The following is a 5,532-nucleotide window of genomic DNA, read 5'->3' as shown; positions in this document are numbered from 1 at the left end:
AGTGGCCAAAAATTGTAGATTTAAAGTCTGTATTTTATTACATCGTCTGTCAAATTATTCATGTTTTTTGTTTGAAGAGATATGGGTCAGTTCCAGTTAAAATTGGTGCCGTCTGTTGTTGCTTTCAACCCATGTATCTCAAAGTATGTTTCCATCAACCAGTTTTTATGTGCAATTCAAGAATTGCGAAAACCTTTTTACACTTGGCTGAAGTGGAAAAGTTGGTGTATTGATAAAGGCAAAAGGCTTCTGCTCCACTGAAAAGACAGATCCCTGTGGAGTGATGTGAAGACTGTAACATTCCTTAAATTAATACATGAAACAAAGAGAAATTTCTTATTTTTATCAAATTTTTGCTTTCCACTGTCTGAGGTTTGACATGCGCTCTCTTAATTATGTCATCTTGTTGCATCCCCTTCTTCTGAAATGTTTTATTGGCACCCAACTGGAAAATTAATTCCACCAGTTGATTATCTTGATGAACATAACAGTAGTGCATTTTCTTTTGCTGGAAAATTGATTTTAGGATTACTAAGCATTATTGATAACATTACAATCCTTCACTAAATATATAATTATATATAAAGAAAATTCATCTTAAAATTAAACATTTTAAATATCATGACGAGAAGACACATCAGAGTAGCTGTGTTGTGTCCAGAGATGAACAAAGTGATGTTGGGCTGGAGGATCCAGGGGACCAAGCATTCTATGGCTCATATACCTTCCCCGTAATTAAAAAAAAAAACCAAAAGTCAGCCAAAAAACAGCCAAACATGCTTATCTGGTAGGCTGTGGCTGCTGAGCGGGTGGTAGTTGTTAGGCTGTGGTCGTGCCTGCCCACCATGGGGGTGCCTGGAGGCCACCTGTCTAGAGAGGCCCAGGCATTTAGAGGACCAGCAGTGCTATATGAAAGCAGATATGAGTCAACAGGTGTGTGTGCATGTGCATGTGTGTGTTTGTACTATGTCAAACCAAGATTGTGACAAACAATGTCAGCAGCAGCTGATGCCAGCCACTCTGTCAGGAGTTGTCCCTAAATAGCTGAGGCCAGCAGTTGCCTGGAGGACAGTTGCTACAGCTCCACGCCCTCCCCCGCATCTCTTTACCACAAAATATTTGACATTCCCATTTTTTAGTCTTTAAGTATAAAATAGACCAGTTTGCTTTGATTGGCTTAGTCTGGCTCAAAACCATCATAAAACACCAAATAAACACACACCTGTGATCCCATTAGAGTATTCATGTGTGACCAAGAAAATCCCAGCTCATACAGAAACTGAAAGGGAGTTGCTTGGAAGAATAATGTTATAGAATTATTTTTGGCTAAAGATTTGACATCATTCTGTGATTATGTAGGCAGTTTGGCATGGTCTACCAAGGTCAAGCTTGAGCAACAAGAGACATGAGACATAGCTGTTCATGTTGCGCCTAACAGCACCTCTTAGATGTCAAAATCACTGTTAAGCCCTCTTATTACTGAAGTATTGACATGGTTTCCATGGTTTCATGGTTTTGAAATGCAACAGTGGTAAAGCTGTCATCTTAAATGGCCCCGCAGAACTTGGGGCTCTGTTTTCAGGGCCCTCTGCGTTCCCTTATCCCCAAGTTAGAAAACTGGTTTTCTATGCAGCCTTTCACAACAGCAACAGATACAGTATGCCCTTTGACCCCTTCTCTGTTTGGTCCGAGCAGTGCAACATCACCCCATGGGATAATAAATCAACCAGAGGCCAGGAGGTTAGATTGACCCCTGTGACCTTTGACCTTACAAGATTTCCCTCAGCCATATGTCTGTGGCTCACCAATGCCCCACCCCTCCCTGGGACCAGAGGAAAGCTCAGCAGCCAAGACCAACAGCACAAACCGGCACCGGTCAGATACAGAGTTCCATCGAAGCTGCTCAGTTTCACATCCTGGGTCCAGCCAGCCATAGAAACCCCTCCCAGGGCTGGCTATGCTAAGTGTGACTGCTGCTAATGTGTTGTTATGGCTGCAGATTTGAGCAGAGGTCCGAGCACACTTTGAGGGTGGGGGTATGAGGTGCGGTAGAGGGGGCAAAGGAAAGCTGGCTGGGGGCTGCCTATGTAGGTCATATTATTGGGGACTTTTCCCCCAGACAGGGAGAGAATTCCTGGCTAGAAACTGGAAGGACTTCAGTGGTGCGCTGGGGTTTGGCCCGCCGAGGCAGAATGTTAGGCATGGTGGACAGCTGCACCACAGAGCTACTGTAAGAGCGAAAAGGGGGGCTGTTATTTCAGAACAACACAGACGTGATATACTATACAAGCTTTGAACATCAGTCTGATGTTAGGTTTCGATGTGTACAAGTATTTTTAATTATAAAAGGGAAGTGAAAACAGAATATGATCATAAGGTCTGAGGATTACCTGAAAAACTCCAGAAATAGTTTCACTATTACTGAGGTCTTTTTACACGCAACACAAATTCTTAGAAATTATGTTTGAAGAATGAGGTTTAAGGGTTGATAGAGATATGAGACAATTTCACACATGAACTGCTATCAAAATCCCGATGAACCTATATCTAGTCTGTTATTTATAGCATTTTTTTTTTGCAAATAAGAATCTTTTTATACCTGCCTTCTCTCATTTAAATATGCACAGCAAGGCCATTCAAAATCCCCAAAACAGCACCACCGTAATGTGCAGTGAGTGAAAATTGAAAACAGAGTGAAAAATTGAATATTGGGAAGCCAATGGACCACATCCACGGCTGTCCAAAAGCAGAGGTAGGTTTCAAATGGTGAGGAGTCTGCTTTTCTCATCAAGCCCTGCGTTGGAGAACATGTTCACTCATTCTTATGGCAAGAATCCTTTCAACACCAGAACTGAGGACCCTGCAGTGCCGAGGCCCCACGAGCCTCCTGATGAGGGCAGCAGAAGCAGGACAAAAATATATATATATTTATATATTTCTTCTTTTTTTTTTTTAAAGCCAAGTCAGAAAGAAGTCTGGGTATATTCATATGAAATGTGGGCCACTTTATTGCTCCTGAAAAGTGGAAAGTTGATGCATTTCTGGTACCGATCCAAAACAACACTGAAGACAATTTTCCATTCTGTGTCATTTTAACCGACAGTGTTCCCTTGTCATTGGTTTAGACATTATGGCAGGCCGGCTCGGTGGATGGGATGTAATTTGATGTATACTGTGGTCAGTGTTGTAAGATGCATTTTGACTGACTGGAATTATTGCCACATACACTTCTGCAAATGTTACAAAAAGTTGCATCATATGGAAATATTTTGCATCACGTTAAATTCACATCACATCCTAACACACCCATACTGTCATCATCATATGTGTGGAAAAGCTCTTCTGCTAGTTTACACACAGTTACTGTATGCTGTGCATTACGTTATACCACACGAGTAACTGTTACAAAAAGATGTGTTGGTCATACAACATTAGTCCAAATTAATATGTGTGGGGATATAAAGATATAAGTCTCCAAAGGATTTAAACACAACACTCCTACACACTCTCACACAATTTGACTTTCACTGAAGCACACACAAAATCTCTGCTGCTGAAATGATGCACTGTGTGTAATATTTTTTACATTTCAAAAGAAATTAGGGGCATTAATGTCAAAACTTCTTGTAGCTCATTCTATTTGTGAGAAGCATAGGATTTAAAAGCACTATAAGTTAAAATATCCTGTGACCTAACATTATAGTGTAGCCTGTAGATGTGACCAAATTTATTTATTTATTTATTTATTTATTAGTCTACCATAAATGAAAGAGGCTTTCGCAGTGAGATTGACAATAAAAAAATAAATAAAATAAATCTGTCTATCTGCTCTGCACAGATGTTTCATCTGGAAGCTTTGTCTCTATTTCTCGGCCAAATGCATCTGAACGCATCCTTGGACATTCCTGATGGGATTACCGGGCCAGGTACCATCCACTGGTCAGGAGAGAGAGAGAGAGAGAGAGAGACACAGAGAGACACACAGAGAGACACAGAGAGGAGAAGACAACAGGAGACCATAGCGAGTGAGCGTGCAGCACAGCCTGCTTGTTTTCACGTCTCGCACTGCGTGCTTGAGCAGATTTGCCTTGATAAAAGATAAAGGCTCTTTGATAGGCTGCAGGTGCGCTGCTTTAATGAGCATTACCCCCCCGCACACTTTTCCTTTCCTGCAAAAAAAAAAAAAAAAACGCACCACCGACGCACATCTGCACATCTGTCATTCAGTGCTCTGCAGCATCTCCCCGACATCTCTCCTCTCCCTCTCCCCCTTCTGCTCTCTCTGGCCTGTCACTCATCCCCAGACTCTCACACACATCTCTCACACACTCCGCACATCACACACCGCAGCGTTCGGGGTGGAGGGGGAGGGGTGCAACCGAGAGAGCACTCGCTATTCAATGAAATAGTTTCCTCTTGTATTGATACAGCTTTCCTGGCTGAATGAATCCGATTGAGCTGTCCAAAAAAAAAAAAAAAAACATCCAAACCCCACCCACCCGGGGCATTCCAGGCGGACTAAAACAAACGCTCGGAGAAAATACTGTAATTCAGACGCAATTTGGCCTGCTCGCAGCCTGTTGGAGGCACGCTGGAGAAAGAGAGAAACGGGGGAAGACAAGAGAGAGACAGAGAGAGAGGAGAGAGAGGAGAGACGAGATGAGAAGAGAGAGAGAGAGAGGTGTTTGTTTGTGGGCACTTGCTTCCCCCTTATTCAGAGCCCGAGGTGCCAAGGGAAAAGCTCGATGACGTGGGTTGTGGTCTGGGCAGGAAACATGGGGAGGAACTTGTGACTTTATATTAAGTGCCGGGGCGGTTAACAGGAAAAGATAACCTGTTTCTGTTGATATAGCAAGGAAGTGTGAATTCTTGGCACATGCGAGATGTCGCAGAGAGGAACAGGCAAGACGATGCCTTCCACGTCGATTGACTGGCTGACTGGAATTTCCTCGAGTTCACTGTGGTTTTGTTTGGGTGGCTGTGATGGAGTGTTGGAGTGTTGCAGGAATGCTTTCAGGGACATTCCTGCTCTTACAGAAAAGGTGTTTCTTGTGCAAGGGGAGATACTGTTGCATCATACTGGCAACACACTGTATAGTCTCATTTTGTGACCTCTTGCCTTGTTATCTGTGGTCATTTTTGTGGAGCCTTTTGCATAAACAGTTTAGTTTAAGTAGACACTGCAAGACTTGTGCATCCTCTGACAAGCGAGTCAAATGGAGGAAAAATATGAGAAATTGGGCCATACACAATGAAGCTCAAACTTCTAAAAAAAAAAAAGATATGTAATTCATAACGAAATGTGTGAAGCTTTTACAAATCACTGTTCGTAATTATTACATCATTGTGGTGAAAGTATACCTCCCATTGCCTGAAGAAATACGAAAATGTCCTTGTTGCACTTGAGTAATAACAGGTTGTTGACACCACTCACATTACAGTAGATGCACTCGCTGTATAGATAAAAATAATGATTTGTTAAAATGCTGTAGGCTGCCTATAACATGGGGTTGCCCTCTCTCTCTCTCTCTC

The sequence above is a fragment of the Morone saxatilis genome, unplaced genomic scaffold, assembly GCF_004916995.1.
Source record: "Morone saxatilis isolate NCDOM2014 unplaced genomic scaffold, NCSU_SB_2.0 Contig2, whole genome shotgun sequence".
Classification (NCBI taxonomy): domain Eukaryota; kingdom Metazoa; phylum Chordata; class Actinopteri; family Moronidae; genus Morone; species Morone saxatilis.
Note: the sequence above shows the minus strand (reverse complement) of the source record.